Source organism: Canis lupus, chromosome 3, assembly GCF_011100685.1.
Source record: "Canis lupus familiaris isolate Mischka breed German Shepherd chromosome 3, alternate assembly UU_Cfam_GSD_1.0, whole genome shotgun sequence".
In the NCBI taxonomy this organism is placed as follows: Eukaryota; Metazoa; Chordata; class Mammalia; order Carnivora; family Canidae; genus Canis; species Canis lupus.
In genome coordinates, this window is record NC_049224.1 from 9,022,057 (window position 1) to 9,039,406 (window position 17,350).

The window sequence follows — 17,350 nt, forward strand, 5'->3', positions numbered from 1 at the left end:
CTTCGACATGAATGGAACTGGAGAGTATTATGCTGAGTGAAGTAAGTCAATCGGAGAAGGACAATCATCCTATGGTTTCACTCACACGGGAAATATAAGAAAGGGTGAAAGGGATTATAGGGGAAAGGAGAGAAAATGAGTGGGAAAAATCAGAGTAACAAAACATGAGAGATTCCTAACTCTGGGAAACGAAAAGAGGGAGGTGGGCAGGAGGATGTGGTGACTGGGTGATGGGCTCTGAGGGGGGGCACTTGATGGGATAAGCACTGGGTGTTATAATACTATGTGTTGGCAACTAGAACTCCAAAAAAAAAAAAATATATATATATATATATATACACACACACACACACACAAAAACCCAAAACACTGGAAATCAAGGAAGTCCTTTGTGGAATATAGCCTGGAAATTGGTTTCTCTTGGTCTTCTTAAGGCTGCAGAGTACTTTTATTTTTAATACAGCAAGAGTATCTTGACGGTGAAATATGAACTAGTGTCTCATGGGAAGAGAAAGACAAAGAGAAGGAAGGGAAATAAGAAATACAGACAAGTTGCTCCTGAGGCCCTGCCAATCTTTGCGTTCAGTGTTTGACTAACTCAAGACTCCATCACAGAACAGGATCTATACACTCTGGGGCAGGTAGTGGTTCTTTTTTGTGGGTTTGTGTGTGTGTGTGTGTGTTTTAACAATTCTCTTGTCTGCATTTAATTTGTAAGCATTCTAGTATGTCTGATCATTACCAAGGAAATCAGGAGAAAGTATTTTGCATCCAATTTGGGTTAGAGTATGAAAGAATGACACTGTTTGGGTTCTTACAATTTGCATGAAAGGGTGTGATGCTAAGTTTAATCAGGCTAAGTAGATATGTAAAGACTTTAATCCATTTTGAGTTTATTTTTGTGTGTGTGTGTATGGTGTGAGATAAGTGTCCAGTTTCCCAATAGCATTTATTGAAGAAAGTGTCCTTTCACCATTTTATTTTTTGTCTCCTTTGTCCTCAGTTAATTGATCATATATATGTGGGTTTATTCATGGGACTCTGTTCTGTTAATATATGCATTTTTTAAATAAATTACACATGTATAGTATTTGTATAGTCATATATATGACTGGCATTGTGGTAATATTTATGACATTACATAATAATGGTATAATAATCTATATTCATTATAGTGTGTGTTATATCTCTATGGCTTATTTGCTACTCGTTATGTTTATACCTTTAAACACTATCAATCTTATCTCTCCAGTCTCCGTCTTCTGGTAACCATAATTTTACTCTATTTTTTGAAGGTTTTATTTTTTTTCAGATTCCATATATGAGTGATATCACACAGTACTTCCTTTTTTCTGACTTACCTTAACAATGTGATCAAGGCAAATGGCAAGATACCCACCTTTCTTATGGCTGAGTAATATTCCATTGTGTGTGTGTTATGTGTGTGTATATATAAATGTATACACACACATATTTTTGATGCACTGATGGGTTATTTTCATATCTCAGCTGGGAATAATGCTGTAATAAACATGAAGGTGCAAATATCTTTTTGAAATCCTGTTTTCATTTTTTTTAGCTATATACCCAAAAGTGGAATTGCCAGATCATATGGTAGACTTACTTTTATTTTTTTGAAGAATGTGCATATTGTTTTCCATGGTGTTTAGGTCAATTTACATTCCCACTAATATGTGTAAGCCTTGCTTTTCACCATTTCCTCAGCAGCACCGGTTGTTCTTGACTTCTTGATGATAGACGCTCTAACTGGTGTGAGGTGAAAATCTCATTATGGTATTGATTGACATTTTCCTGATGATTAGAGATAGTGAGCATCTGTTCATATGTCTTTTGGCCTTTTAGAGGTCCTCTTTGGGAAAATGTTTTGGTTTTTTTGCCTATTTTTCTTTTATCTTTTTTTTTTTTTTTTAAGATTTTACTTATTTATTTCAGAGACACAGAGTGAGAGAGAGAGAGAGAGAGTGCATAAGCCAGGGGGACAGGAAGAGGGAAAAGCAGACTCCCCTCTGATCACAGAGCCCAATGTCCCAATGTAATATGGGGACTTGATCCCAGGATGCTGGAATCAGGATCACAACTTGAGCTGAAGGCACTTAACTGAGTCACTCAGGTGCCCTGTCTGCTGCCATTTTTTATTTTTCTGCCATTTTAAAAATCAGATGCCTTTTAAGTTCCATGAGTTTTCCACATATTTTGGACATTAACCCCTTATGTGATATATCATTTGGGAAAATTTTCTTTTATTTGGTAGGTTATCTTCCCCGCCAAATTGTTTTTCTGTGCAGAAGTTTTTGAGTTTGATGTATTCCCAATTTGTTGATTTTTTTTTGCTTTCATTATTTGTACTTTTGGTGTCATGTCCAAAAAGAATCATTGCTGAGACCAGTACTGATGAGCTTTTTTCTTTTCTTTTCTCCTAGGAGTTTTATCATTTTTTATGTTACCTTTTTGATCCATTTTAAGTTAATATTTATGAGTGGTCTGAGATGGGGTCCAATTTCATTGTTCTGTATGTGTTTCTTCTGTTTTCTCAGAACCATTTGTAGGAGAGATTATCCTTTCACCCTTGGGTCCCTAATCACTTAATAGTTGACCTCATGTGCTACAATTTAATTCTGGGCTTCTGTTCTGTTAATCTATAGGTCTATTCTTGTGCCAGGACCTTATAACTATGTTTTTGTAACTATGACTTTGTAATGTAGCTTGAAATCAGTAACTGTGATACCTCCAGCTTTGTTCTTTTTTCTTAGGATTGTATTTACTCTTCAGGGTCGTCTCTAGTTCCATACAAATTTTAGAATTGTTTCTTCCATTTCTATAAAGAATGACTTTGACATTTTGATGGGGATTGTATTGAATCTGCAGATGGCTTTGGGTAGTATGGCCATTTTTACAAATGGATTCTTATTGTCATGAACAAAGGATGTAAAAATACGGAATTTTCCACAAATTTGCATGTCCTTCTTGCACATGCTAATTTCTCTGTATCATTCCAATTTTATGTATGTGCTGCCAAAGCAAGCACTGGGGATCTTATATAAAGCATACTTCTTATAGTATGTCCAGTAATGGAGGCTCTAAAAATTACGGCTGTCGTTAGTCCATAAGGAATCTTTATCCGAATTTAACAAAGCTCATGGACAAGGCCCTAAGCCAAGATGCCTGGTTCTGCATGTGGAAAGTGAGCTGTATTTTACATTTACATATTCATTTTTCCAGGTAGTTGAGTACAATGCATAACCTAAAAAATGCCAGGTATAATCCTTACTAATTCTTCTATTTTTATTCAACTCCAGGCCAAATATAAAAGGTTGGCAATATAATTTTAACAGAATGGGCTATAGATACACTCCTTTTGGTATTGTCCCAAAATCTTGCCTTGTTTAAAAATCATGGCTCATTTGCATAAGGAAAAATAATTCATAGGAAAATTATAACCTTTGTTGTAATCTGCACACCTTCAAAAGCAATAAAAATAAGTTGCTATGAAACAGGATAAGTGGAAGCTCTAAGAGAGAAGTATTAAGGCTTTTGTATATTTCTTACATACCTACTTAATAATTACTCTCTTGAACTGGAATGATGTATGTAATTTCCTGCTTACTCCCAAACACTATCTTAAAAGGCAAGGAAAATAGGTTTCATCCTTGAATTCCAAGCAAAAAAACACAGCGCCACATAGTTGGCATTTAATGAATGCATAATGCTTATTCTTCACTGTTTTACTTCCTTTAGGAATACAAGTACAAAGGATCTGAGATAAAAATTTTGAAATAGCAACATGTTGATTCTTTCTAATGAGACAAACATAGAAGGATGGTTTTCTGTATTTATCCATTTCTTTCTAAGACTGCTATAGCTTGGTAGCATACCTTTATAAAAAATTACACCTTACAATACTGGTATTAACTATTTTAACTAATAATTCAATTTTAAAACCCAAGCTCTTTTGCTTTACGTTTTTTCCTATTATACTCCTAGATTTTGAAGAAATATTGTCAAGTTTTGTCAGTCATTACTAATTACAGTTGATCCTTGAACAACACGATGGTTAGGGGCTTTGACCCCCCTGAGAGGTCATGTATACCTTTGACTTCTCAAAAACTTATAGCTTATGTTGACCAGAAGCCTTACCTATAACATAAATAGTTGATTGACATGTATTTTGTATATGTGTAACATCCTGTTTTCCTTCAATAAGGTTAGTGAGAGAAAAGAAAATGTTATTAAGAAAATCATAAGAAGGAGAAAATACATTTACAGTACTGTACTATATTAAAAACAAGCTGAGTGTAACTGGGCCCATGCAGTTCAAACCCATGTTGTTCAAGGGTCAACCGTATATGATATTAATTTGGTACTTAAGGACTCTGAGCTTAGATTTGTATTTCTTTATGTTGGAAATATAGGAGAATATACTTTGACTTGCAATTGCATTGCACTTGTTGATCTTCTACATAAATGCAATGCATAATTATTCGTTGTACTAGTATTCACTAAATATCTCTGGTAACCTAGCTCTAAGATAAAATACAACCTGACAAGTTGTAGCTTGGTTTGGAAATAGGAAAATGGACTTGAAATTGTCTAGCATAGAATTAAACATTGGAAGAAACAGACCATATTCAAAGTATGATTGTATTCAGCACATGTTTCACATAATTGCACTTTGTCCAGTGTTGCCCTTAACATTTACATAATGTAGGTGGTGGTCATTTGTTTTCCTTTTGAATTCATTAAAATATTCTTCTGTGAACTACCTCATAGGAACTTTAAAAAAAAAATACAATATAGTAAAAATAGACTGTAAAATGCTTAATCTTATTTTATTCCAGAAGTACCATGATCTCAAGGCAACAATTTGAAGTGATCCAATAAAATAAAACTCATTCCTCCTCTTCTATTTAGGTTTAGTGCCTATAATAGGAAGACACTTTTTGTAGCATTGCCATTGAAATCTACCGGGTTTAGATTCTTTCTACTTGCAAGAGAGCTTCGTTGTGGGTGATAAAGAATCAAGTAGAAAATACGGAGGCTTGGATAAGAAGCTCTCTGGTGATTTAGCACAAGTGAGCATTTTTGTTTTGGGACTGAAGTAAACTCCTTTTATCAATTTTGAAGAAATGCTTATAGTGTAAATAGGTCATTCGCAATTCTTCAAACATGAGCTTTCCAAAATGAGCTTGGAAATGGTCTATATTTAAATCTAAAAAGAACCCATGACGAAATGATACTAACTATAGAGCTTCCAATGTTTTATGTCATTTATAGAGAAAAATATAAAGCTGTCCCTGACTTCCTCTGGTAATTAGTGCCTCTTTTATGGTAGCATAAAATGCTCTAATGGTAATGTTGTGTGAAGTCATTTGGTTTTTATCAACTACTGAAATTAAATGTTGTCACTAAAAATAGTGAGATATATAGGTGTGTCAAACTTTCAGGGTGCAGCAGTTTGGCATATGACTGCCTGAACCAGGCTTTCTTTTGAGGTTCAGACTGAAGGCCTGCCCTGGTAGTTTCATCCCTCATACTAAGGGAAAGTTATTGACTGCTATTCATTCAGTTGCTTTTGCGGAGGTAACAGAATGTCTGAAAGAAAGATCAAAGTCGAGGAATGAGGAAGGGAGTAGGGAGACACTTGAATATTTTTTATTTATTCTACATTACTTTTACCTTGCAACAAAGATTAATCTAGTACATTTTTCCTAAATGTAATAGCTGAATCCATCCTTTTAATAAGCTTTTCCTAAGCAAGAGAATTTTCAATTCTATTTTTACATGATGGTGAAAAAGACCAATGCCAGAAAAGAACAACAAAGCAAACTAAAGGACAAGAGGGAAAGAAAAGAGAAATAGAGTGAAGAGTTTTCTTCAAGCTTCTGTGTTGTTGGAGACGGTGAGGTTCTCTCTGCTGTTTTTCAGCACAGGTTGTCTGTTAACTTCTTTTACTGCCACTGTTCTTGTCTTTGTTCATTCCTATCTTTTCACTTGCCTTTTTAAACTTTCATGATTGCAAAGGCCCTCATGTTACACTTTACAATTATAATGATGACTGATAGAACTTTTCCCTTTATTCCTGTTTCCATTGGACAATTAAGGCTAATGAATCTGTGGACACCATTCCCTTTCTACATCTGGACATGGCAGCCCTGCCCAAAGAAAAGGAGTTTCCTAGAGTTCTTGCCTGAGAGCAAATATTGAAGTCGGGCTAAATGTCACATGATGATGGCCAGTTAGCTAATCTATTTCTGGGAACAGTTAAAACTTTGCCATTGTCCCATGATTATTCAGTGGGTGACATGTAGAGAAAGTACTCCAGATAAAAGTCTGAGATTGTTTGCAAATAGGAGCCCTAAGAGTAAGTTCATAGAAATGAAAATGATTTCAAAGGAAACATTTTATTCATTTAGTAGAGGCAGTTCTAACTGTTCAATGGACTATTCTCATTTTCTGGGAAGAAAGGATGACAACATGCGTAAGCCTAATTCAGAGTGGAGGACTGGGGGGACTGTGCTCTGGCAAATGAGAATGTGAGAGGAAGTGATGTGTCACATCCAGTCTGAGCATTTAAGGGTTAGTGTGTTTCTTCTTTCTTCTCTCTCTTGCCCCGCCTCATCAATCCTGGAAACCATAAATAGCAGACATCAGGAAATGGAGGGAAATCCCTGACTTACTACAAAGAATTTTTCATAAATGAGAAATTTTTATAGTAGTAAGGCTTTGATATTTTAGGATTTAAGATAGCAGAACCTATCTGCTCCTGACAATTACTTTTAATACAGTTCTGTGGCACCTAGTGTCCATTAAATGATAATTATCATTATTATTATAGTAGTACGGGAACCTAGTTGGAGATTAAATTAGTAACTCTTTCACTGATCATGATCTGTTGAAATGAATTAAGACATATTGGCCAAATATCATGGAATACACAGTAAGTTCTTTTGGCTCATTCTGTGGTATATTTAAGGATGAGAGCAATGGAATCATTTTCATTTAAGTATACTATGCCTTTTTATTTATGCAATCTTACGTAAGCAGCAATATCTATAGTATAATTTTCTGAACTATGACCTAAATAGTTAAGAAAAATAGTTTTAGAAGAAAGGGGAGAGAAATAGAAAAAAAAATAATAGAAGAAAAAAGAAAAAAAAAAACTTTCTGTGTAATTATATCCCCTACCTCAAAAGACTAGTATGGTACAAATGTATGTTTTCAAAACTACTAACTAGGAGAGCCCAAATCACTGAAATCACTGAGTATATTAAATGACTCAAGTAATAAAGAAGCTAAATAGTGAATCACACACTTTTAAGAGTTGGGGTCATTAATCATGGTTTGGCCACCTATATTGCTGGAGCTATAGGAGAAGATCTAGGAAAAATGACTGCACACAGGCCCTAGAATTAAACAGATATGTCCGTAAACAGATAATTTAAAGTTTAAGTATGACTTCAGTTTTCTTAAGTGAACTTCATGCAGTATACATTTACTATGATCTCAATACCCCAGCCATACACTTTGTTGACACCCTCAAGGTACACTCCACTTAGAAAAATATAGCAGTGTGCTTTAGCAGTGAATGTAAACCCTAGTTTCCCTTAAAATGTTCATGATTAGCTTGACATCTGGAAAATTGCTCTTTAACACAGAGAGAATAGTTTAAAACTTTTTAATACAAGATACCTAGTTAGATCTTTTTGAAACTTTTTATTATGCTTTTCATGTCACCCTGACAGAAAAATGGCACTTTGAAAAGTCAGAAAGAGTTCATGTATCTGTTAGTCGAGTTTGGCTGTGGCAACACCTATTTTTTGCCCTTGGATTGGATAATCAATCTTTGCCTTGGCTGAGATTGGCTAGGCTTGCATTCAGGGTTGCTTTATATGGTCTCATTCTAAAACTTCAGTAAAAGGAATAGCAGTCACTGGGGGGTCTGCTCTTGTCATGGAGGGTGGTAGGAAGGCAGGAGTGGCGGCAAATGGAAACACGTGATGCCTTTCAAAGTCTCTCTGCTTGACCTTGCACCATTTTGTATCTTCTCAGGTTACTTTGACCAAAGCAAGCCTTATGGGCAACACCCAAAGTCAGTGGAGTAGAGGTGTATAGTCTTACTCTACTGAGAGGTCTCAAAAAGTTTTTGACCTTTAATTCCATTATTGGGAGAGAACGTAATAGCAATGAACAGAAGCCATTCAATCACACTCGCCAACCCTGCATATGATTGTGGATTCTAGACACACTAACATCTAAATATAAAAGGCAAAAATAGAAAGTTAGTTTAGGAGACCATCTAGCATAGTAGAAAGAACTTCTTAAAAATGTAAAAATACAAATGAAAAGAAAGAAAATTAATACATTTGGTTACAGCAAGATAGGTTTCTTTTTAATAAAGGGCACTGTGTACAAAATTAGTAAATAGATAATTATTGATTTAGATTTATAAGTATCTTCTCCCAATCTAAGAATCAATGCCTGGAATAGTATAAACTCTTATGAAAAGAACAATTCTTATACAAATATATGTAAAAGATGTGAAAAGGGATTTTGAAAAGATTAAAATGAAAAAGTACCAAACACAAATAAGGGGAAGTCACAGAATTATTAGTAATCAAAAAATATGTTAGAACCATTAGACTGGCTAATACTAGAGTGCTAAATAATACTAATAATACGACAATGTAATGGGAAACTTCATGCACATCTCCTGCAGGGTAGATTGTTGTGGACATTTGGACCGTAGTGTAGTACCAGCGAGTCAGTTGACGTATACGTAACTCCATGATATGGCAATTCTTACATGGAGTATCTAATCCCAAACCATCCTCACATAAAGTCAGAAGGAGAAATACTGTGTGTGTTCTCTTAGGAAAATTTGGTTGAGGACTAAAATGAAGTAAGGGAGGCAGCTTGGGTGCAAAACTTAGGGTAGACACTCACTCTCAAGGTCACATAAGACATGAGAACAGGGTGGTGTACTTGCTCTGAGAGTGAGAGTCTCCTGAAAATTCGTACCATAGTTGCCTTGCTTGCCTCACCCTAATCTCTTTGTACCCGGATCTCTCTAGGGAGGCACATTGGAGTCGAAGTAAGGGTCTATCCTTTGGACAGTAGGTAGACGACATGAGGTAACTGCATAGGATGGATGGAGAATCACACATCATTTCAAAACAATGGTTTTGTGGTAAACACAACTATAAGAGTGAATTTGAAGTTGTTTAATCATAGGAAACATTCACCGGTTGCTGTGATTTTGAAAATGAATGATCATGGCATTTTATTTTAAAAGCAAATATTAATTAAAACAAAGCAAAATAAATATACCAAAAGGAAAATTAAAATAGTATAACCTATTTAAAAATGTTTATAAAGCAATATCTTTAAAATTGTAACACTAAAATGTGTATCTTTAGGATCATAAAATGAAAACATTTTACGGATCAGGATCTTTTAAATATCCAGGGAAAAGGTTTATGTTGTTACATAAAACAGCAGCATATATCTTTAGATGCTCCCCCAGAGAAATGTCACATCTATTTCTCAGTCCAATTTAAAGCTAAAACACTGTAAACCTGATGAGAGGGCTCACTATCATCTATTTTGCCCAAAGACTTTGCTGAAGTTTTGGTGAAGATTTTGAATGGTTTAAAATAACACTACAAATTTGATTTAAATATGGATGATTTGGAGACCTATTAGCAGAATTAGGAGTTGGAGTTCAATGTTGTGGTCTATTTTAAATCCGACTTTTAATAGCTTTGTTAAGTTTCCCTACCCTACCCTGGATGAGAATAGTAACTAAAGATGGGAACCTGACAATTGCCAGATATCCACAAAGAAATACTGAATGTTTGGAAGTCTCTGAGTGATCCCAAAACAGACAATCTGGTCCATCATTTGCTACAATCCAGCTTTCTGTTTCCTTGTCCTCATTGCCATTCTTCATTATGTACATTTACACAATATACTCAAATGTGCCATATATCTCCGAGGAAGTTGTTGGCATAACTGGAATTAATAAATTGATATGAAACTGTTTTTAAAAATGTTTATATTCCATATTTAATGATACCAAGGGTTGAAATAGATTAGGTTGCAATATGTTCTCAAATAGAACAGAAAAATAAAATCATAATCTAAATTCTCTTGCAAAAGAGATAGTAACTCTCAACATGAGTTTTAGTCCTAATTTGGAAACTAGCTTATTTGCATACCTATAGCAGCAACCTTCCCTACCCAGAATAAAGAATGACATAATGTCAGATTTAAAAAAATATATATTTATTTATTCATGAGAGACACAGAGAGAGGCAAAGACCTAGGCAGAGGGAGAAGCAGGCTCCATGCAGGAGCCCGATGTGGGACTCGATCCCGAGACTCCAGGATCATACCCTGGGCCGAAGGCAGATGCTCAACTGCTGAGCCACCCAGGCATCCCCATAATGTCATATTTTAAACTACTTTGTTTTCCAAGTACTACAGCATTGTTATCTCCTTCTTTAGGTGTTTGTATTTTTATTTTATTTTTATTTTTTAAAGATTTTATTTATTCATGAGAGACACACCAAAAGAGGCAGAGACATAAATAGAGAAGCGGGCTCCCTGTGGGGAACCCCATGCGGGAGACTCGACCCCAGGATCCCTGGGTCAACCCTGAGCCTAAGGCAGATGCTCAACCACTGAGCCCCTCAGGCACCCCTATAGGTGTTTTTAATTGTATGGATTGGTGAGACTAGGCCACTGACCAACCTACATTAAATTTACAAGATTTAAACATTCCAAGATTTATAGTTCATAAATTACACTATTTACAAGATTTACAGACATCAGGTAACGTCCTGTGCAGAGTAAAACATGGTAGGTGCCACACTCATTTCCTTTTCCTTCTGCACAGATCTCATGTTCATTAGATTATTGTGATGGCTATATTCTAATTTGGGACAAATGGAACAGACTTCATGCCGGTCTTGTGGACGATAAGTCACTTGGCTGGAGCAGTGCTGCTTCCTGAGAATGCCACAGAGAAGATTCTAGATCTAGCCTGCATACCGTTTCTCTTCTTCAACAGGCACAAGACTCGTAAATGTGAGGGAAAAAAAATCAGGGGTTACAAAGTAAGCCTCATCTTTCCTTGTTGCAAATAATGACAACTGACTATAACCACTACTAATACCGAATACTTATTTTTAAAAAGATTTACATGGATATTATATTTATAAAGATTATGTGAATTATACTAGGGCTATTTTATAGGTGAAAAAATTAAGTTTGGAGAGGTGAGGTGATTTACTCAGTGTCATACTTTCAGGGTTAAACAAGGAGCATTCTGATTTATGAATTCACATTCTTGGAAAATTATAATGAGGCTATTTGCACCTTTAACATTTATTTAAAGATTTTTTTTTATTTCACTACAATTATGTACTTGTTTCATAATACTATCCCGGAGATTAACCAGATACTAGAAAATACTGTGCACTGTTTCCATGTATATACTATATCCATTTCCTATTAAAGTTGTACTATAACTCATGATTCTATATTTCATTTGATGATGCTTTTTAAAAATGAAATATTTTCTAACTGTAAGCTATAATATTTAGTCAGTCATATAGCTAATTAACATAGATGTCACTATTATTTATGTCACATTAGATAATCGCATGTATCTTATTTCACATTTCCAACGCTAAGAAAAAGTGAGTTAATATGATAAGCTATATTTCATTTAATATTGTTAGAGAATAAGGTGCTATTCTATTAGGTGAAAATTCTAAATTATTATTTAAATGCACTCATTTGCAAATTAAAGTTAATTATCTGCCTTCATTAAAGTTACACTTACCTACAATGATTGACTTGATGAAGAATATTATGATTGAGTTATAGTTAGGCAAATCCCATTTAAATTTATTTTCATGAATTATAACCTCATAATCACAGTAAAGTTACTTAAAATATAGTGTCTTGTAAAAATACAACATAAGAGTCTATGTAGATTTTTGTATCTATTTCAGTATCGTTTATGACTAGAACTTACTAATTTCTCTAATAACAAGTAATATCTTTTATGAGAGTGATGAGTACTGGAGCTTCACTATGGTTGGAAGTATATACGGTGTTTTACAAAATATTACAAGACTAAGTGCACCATCTATGTAGTCTATGGTCTGTACAAGCTTTCCCAACATAAAGAGAAATGCAAAGCCCCTGAAGTAGGACCCTGCCAGGATCGACAGACCTGATGAGTAGAGGAGTGGTGGGAGAGAAGCTTAGGGAGGCAACTTGCTCCCAATCACATGACCTAGATGGTAAATGGCCAAAGCAAGGATTTGTAATTTTTTAAAATATTTATTTATTCATGAAAGACACACACAGGCAGAGACACAGGTAGAGGGAGAAGCAGGCTCCATGCAGGGAGCCCAATGTAAGACTTGATCCCAGGACTCCAGGATCACACCCTGAGCTGAAGGCAGACCTCTACCACTGAGCCACCCAGGGATCCCCTAGGGATTTGTAATTTTAAGAGATAAATGACAGGCAGGCAATCAGATTAATGAATAAAGCAATGGATGGCTGAATGACTTAAGTAGATGGAAAATTTGATTAATAGATAGCCAATTATTTAGTTAGTCCTTCCAAGAACCTTGTTCAGTCTACTTTGATGTCTAAGACAGTGGGTACTTCTAACAGGAGAAAGAAACCGAGTAACCACGTATAAAGCTGCCCAATATTACAGCAAGTGTTCACATCTGAGTTAGATACAGAACCGCGATTGGAAGGAATTACACCCCGGAATTTGATAGTCCCAAGATACGAATATAAACTGTAGGATACTTTTACATTATACTCTAATAACGACAGTGGCCTTTAAAGCACATATGGGTTTTTATATTTATAGTCTGGCAGCGTCTTACTGTAGATCTGATGCCTTTTTATAGTTCAGGAATCTTTGATTTTATAAAGAACCATGACAGCTTCTATAGAACAGCCTGTTCTGTACCAGTACTGCTCATAGATGATAAACAGAGAAGTCAAACACAGGGCGCTAAACAGCAAGAAGCAAGCTAGAGGGGACAGTAGGACATAGTAATTGGGCAGATCCTGGCCAAGGGGATGAGAGAAATGGAAATCCTCCCTTATATTACCTGAAACTATGGTATTTGTTAATATGGAGCAGTAAAAAGGTGAGCACTAAGAAGCTATGTCACGTCCTGCAAGAACTAGTATGCTGGTCAAAGGACATTTTTCCCAAGTGTAGGTCGTTTGCAGAATTTACCCATAAGATCTCAAATGGAAAGGTTCTCTATTTTTGTAATGCTAGTTTCTTCGTTGCTGTCAAGGACTTTTAGCCAAAAGTGGCCAGAGAGACGTTGGAAGTGAACAAGGTGTGTTCTCACCTCAGGGAGGGAGGGCATGCACACCATCGAGGAACGGGGAGTGTCTCCGAAGAGGGTGTTCGAATCCATTTCACCATTTAGCTTTGGTCGAAGGAAGAGTGAGCTCTCTGAGATGGACACTCGGAAAGCAGGGACAATTCTAGGATTGGGAGTGGGGAGAAAAGATACTCTTTTTTTTTTTTTTTTTTTTTTTTAACACTAAAAGCGTTCATTCTCTTGTAAATGGTACGATGACCTTGTTTTTTTATTTGCACTTAGAATCATGAACTGGCCTTTCCGTTTCTCATTTGTGTCTCAAAGTGACCTTGGCCTAAGTTGGTAAATTGTGAGATTGTTTATCAAATGGGAGAATAAATGGCCCTCGGGCACCAGACCAGCTTCCGAACATGAGGAGCTCTTGTCTCTCATTTTCTCACATTTCTCAGAACTTTCTAAGGAAAATTAGCCTACATATTGCAGACACGAGTAATTTTGGTAAACTATGTAAATTCTATGCAGAACTCTAAAATTATCCCACTTCCTCAATATACAGAAGAAATAAAAGTGATTTATGTCGTAGAGTTTTCAGTGGACTTACCTTGAAAGTGTTTTTTTTTCTCCATGTACTGAGATATGATTTTTATCCTTAATTTTGTTAATTTGGCTTATTACATTGAGAATTTGTGGATGTTGAGCCATCCTTTTAGTTCTGCAGTAAATCCTATTGCATCATGGGGTCTGAATCCATTCTTTGGTTTGCTGGTATTTCATTGAGAATTTTTGTTCATCAGGATATTGCTCTGTAAGTTTCTTAGGGCATCTTTTCAGGTTATGGTCTCAGGGTAATACTGGTCTCACAAAATGAGTAGGGAGTGGTCACTGTTCTTTTACTTCCAAGAATTTGAGAAAGAGTAGAATTCATTAGTGCAGTGGTTTGGTCCTGCAGTTTGGTTTTTTTGAGAGGTTTTTGATGATAGACTCAATCTCCTGACCATTAATTGGTCTCCTCAGATTTTCTATTTTAGGTTTTTTTCAGTCTTAGAAGGTTTTGTTTCTAAGGGTTTATCCATTTCTTCCAGGTTGTCCACTTTGTTAGTATACTCTTACAGTCCTTTGTATTTCTGTGGTATTATGATTTTATTGTATTTTATTTCTGACAGTACTGGGGTTTTCCTTTGTGAGTCTAGCTAAGGGTCAATTTTATTTGTTTTCAAAGAACTCAGTTTCATTGACTTTGTACTTTTTTTTTTTTTTTTTTTTTTTTTTTAGTATCGATTTCATTGGTTTCTGCTCTGACCTTCATTTTCTCCTTTCTACTAACTTTGGGCTTCCTTTGTTATTTTTCTAGCTCCTTGAGGTATAAACTTAGGTTGAGATTTTTATTTCTAGAAGTAGGCCTTCATAACTATGACATTTTCTCTTAGAACTAGGTTTGCTGCATTCTAGAAACCTAGCTATTTTTTACTTTCAAATATTTTTTTGATTTCTTCTTTGCTTCATTTGCAATTTAATCTCCTCACCTATGAATTCTCCAGTTTTCTTCTCATAATTGACTTCTAGCCTCATACCACGGTGGTCATAAAGGATGCTTTTAATCTTAAATATGTTAATGTTTGTCTTGAGACCTAATGTATGATCTATCCTGGAGAATGTTGCATGTGCTCTTGAGAAGAAAGTTGCTTTGGGATAGAATGTTCTGCATACATCTATTACGTCCATCTGGTCTAACATGTCATTTAAGGACAAGGTTTCTTTATTGATTTTCTATCTGGATGATCTATTCATTGGAGCAGAGTACTAAGGTCTCCTACTACTAAGGTATAGCTCTCTATTTCTCCCTTTAGGTCTTCTAATATTGCTTTGTATATTTGGTTGCTTTTCTATTGGGTTCATAAATATTTATGTTCTGTCCTTTTCTTAGATTGACATTTTAAAAAAAAAAGATTTATTCATGAGAGACACACAGAGAGGCAGAGACACAGGCAGAGGGAGAAGCAGGCTCCCTGCTGGGAGCCCGACACAGGAATCCATCCTAGGATCCCTCCAGGATCATGACCTGAGCCAAAGGCAGACGCTCAACCACTGAGCCACCCAGGTACCCCATAGATTGACATTTTCATCAATATGGGAAAGCCTTTTATTATTGTTATAATTTTGTTGTAAAGTCCCTTTTGTCTCATACTACCTTTTGTCTCATAGCTACCTCAGCTTTCTTCTGATTTCTATTTTCATGAAATAGCTCTTTTCCCTCCCTGCAGTTTCACTTGGTACATCCATATATCTCCTTATATAGTATGGACAACATATACCTGTATTGTTTTAAATCCATTCAGCCTATGTCTTTTGATTGGAGAATTTAGGTATGTACTTACTGCCTTTTGTGTAGTTCCTCTTTCTTTTTCTCTTATTCTCTGATTTTGTGGTTTGATGATTTTCTTTGGTGGCATGCTTAGAATCCTTTCTCTTTTGCGCATCTGTTGTAGGTGTTCCTTTGTGATTACCATAAGGCTTATGTAAAAATGTTATTTATAGCACTATATTTTAATTTGATAAAAACAAGTTCACATACATTTTGGAACTATTTTTTCCTTTCACAACATTTTGTTTTGGTATCACCTTTTACCACTTTTTAATTTTTTTTTAATCTATTCATGAGAGAGAGAGAGAAGCAGGCTCCATGCAGGAAGCCTGACATGGGACTCGATCCTGGGTCTCCAGGATCACACCCTGGGCTGAAGGCGGCGCTAAACCACTGAGTCACCTAAGGATCCCTTTTACTACTTTTTATCTCCTTTCTACCTTAATATAGTTATTTTTACCACTTTTATTTTAATTAGCACCCTTTCTTTACAGCTTAAACAATTTTCTGTAACATTTTTTAAAGGCTGATTTAATGATGAACTTCTTTAGCTTTTGCTTGTCTGGAAAAGTTTGTCTTAATTCTGAATGGTAGCTTTGCTAGGCTTAGTATTCTTGATTGGAAGTTCTCTTCTTTCAATATTCTGAATATATCATGACTTTCCCTTCTGGCCTACAGTTTCTCCTGAAAAATCGGGTAGTTTATTGAGTTCCCTTATATGTAACAAGTTTTTTTCCTTTTTAGATTCCTGCCTTTTCTCTAATTATAAATGTGTCTGGGTTTGGGTCTTTTGAGGTTCATATTGTTTGGAATCTGAGCTCCCAGGAACTGTAGGTCTGTTTCTTTCTCCAGGTTAGGGAAGTTTTCAGCCATTCTTTTTTTTCCCTTTAACTGGCCTTACCCCTTTGTCCTGTTAGCCATCTGAAACCTCAGTCACTCTGCTGTAGTAGCAGAAACTCCAGGATCAGGCATGCCATCTGGAGCAGCACCTACCGTGCTCTGAATGTCCCTCATCCCCCACTTGTCTCCCAACCCAAATGCTGTCATTTTTTTTATATTCTGACTTTGGTATATTTGCTGCTCCAACTCCCTGCACATACAGCCAAAGGACAGAGATCCTGGCATTCACTGCTGTGAGGTGTGCACAGCAGCCCCCTGGGTCCTGTCCTTATGGTGTCCACTTCAGCCATTGTTACTTCAAATACGTTTTCCTCTCATCTCTCTCATCTCACTGCCATTACAGTGTTAATCTGCTTGATGTCCTTTATCTTCACTTTTTTCCATTCTTTTTTTGCTGCTCTTGTGGGAGTTTCTCTGCCTGTCTTAAAGTTGACTGGGACACTTCCTTCTGCTTCATCAAATCTGTTGTCGAACCCCTTCTAGGGTTATTGTATTCTTCAGCTCAGTGATTTCTTTACAATAATATAAAACACAGTCCCTTGCAGACCTAGTTCAGATGCTTTTTTTAAAAGATTTTTTATTTATTGAGAGAGGGTACATGCAAGTGGGGAGAGGGGCAGAGATAGAGTGGGGAAAGAGAATTTCAAGCAGACTCTCCATGCTGACCATGGAGCCTGACTTTGCGCTCAAT

General features: G+C 35.9%; 1 long non-coding RNA gene and 1 pseudogene across 3 annotated transcripts in view; one reads left to right on the forward strand and one right to left on the reverse strand.

Annotated features, from left to right (window-relative positions):
• The window catches only part of LOC111095117, a 106,951-nt gene that overhangs the window by 70,832 nt on the left and 18,769 nt on the right, over positions 1-17,350 (forward strand). Inside the window, exon 1 of one of the 3 annotated variants that reach the window (XR_005356608.1) lies at positions 10,918-11,135. The exons of 1 other annotated variant lie outside the window; for it this stretch is intronic. This is a non-coding gene — a long non-coding RNA (uncharacterized LOC111095117). Of the gene's footprint in view, positions 1-10,917; positions 11,136-15,436; positions 15,496-17,350 lie in introns of those variants that run through there. One more of the 3 variants, XR_005356609.1, reaches the window with a different exon arrangement.
• Positions 2,949-3,046, reverse strand: LOC119871325 (annotated as a pseudogene).